This window comes from Plasmopara halstedii (assembly GCF_900000015.1).
Source record: "Plasmopara halstedii genome assembly, contig: Scaffold_287, whole genome shotgun sequence".
In the NCBI taxonomy this organism is placed as follows: domain Eukaryota; phylum Oomycota; class Peronosporomycetes; order Peronosporales; family Peronosporaceae; genus Plasmopara; species Plasmopara halstedii.
The window spans coordinates 210,165-210,872 of NW_020187208.1; positions in this window are offsets into that span (position 1 = coordinate 210,165).

Consider the following 708-nt stretch of genomic DNA (forward strand, 5'->3'; position numbering starts at 1 on the left):
GTAAATCACTAAGCACAGCTCTCGTTGCGAAGCAGTCGCTGCATCTTGGGCGCGGCTCTTCTGATGCGCGTGGATTGGCACGTTGTCCACTGGACGAAGACTGCGGGGTCAGCAGTTCTTCGTCGGATCTTGTGGATAATGTTGGAGCTCCAAAGGAGCGGAAAGTGAGGGTGACACCGGATACGCGGAGTGTGTGCTCACTCTGGTCTCACCGAGACATAGAACCTCTGAACAGAGGCGACGGCGACGCCGTATGCTTGCTGCAAGACGCCGGCCGTCGACCCTAATCCAGGGTGTGTCTACCGTAGACGATGGCGCACAGTTATACACCGTCGTCAACGGTATGATGGGGGAGGAAAATGGCAACGTCCGCCTCGAGGCTATGCCTGCAGTAGATGCTCTTCTTGAGATGAACGAGATGTCCCTTGAAGAGCTCGGCAGTGCCCTGAAAGCAGGCGATTTGGCCGAAGTGGTCATTGTACGACCGGACGAGGAGATAAACTCGTCATCACGAAGTGGATTGTCGATCCTACGAAATCCCTTGGATCCGTACTATCCTTTGGTGAAGGAATTTCGAGACGTCGTTTCCAAAGACCCGCCTTCAGTCCTAACTCCGGACCGAGGTGTGCGTCATGAGGTCGACCTGGTTTCGGGAGCCAAATACTGCGTAACACGCCAATGGCCCCTGCCCAAGGAGCAGTGCGACGT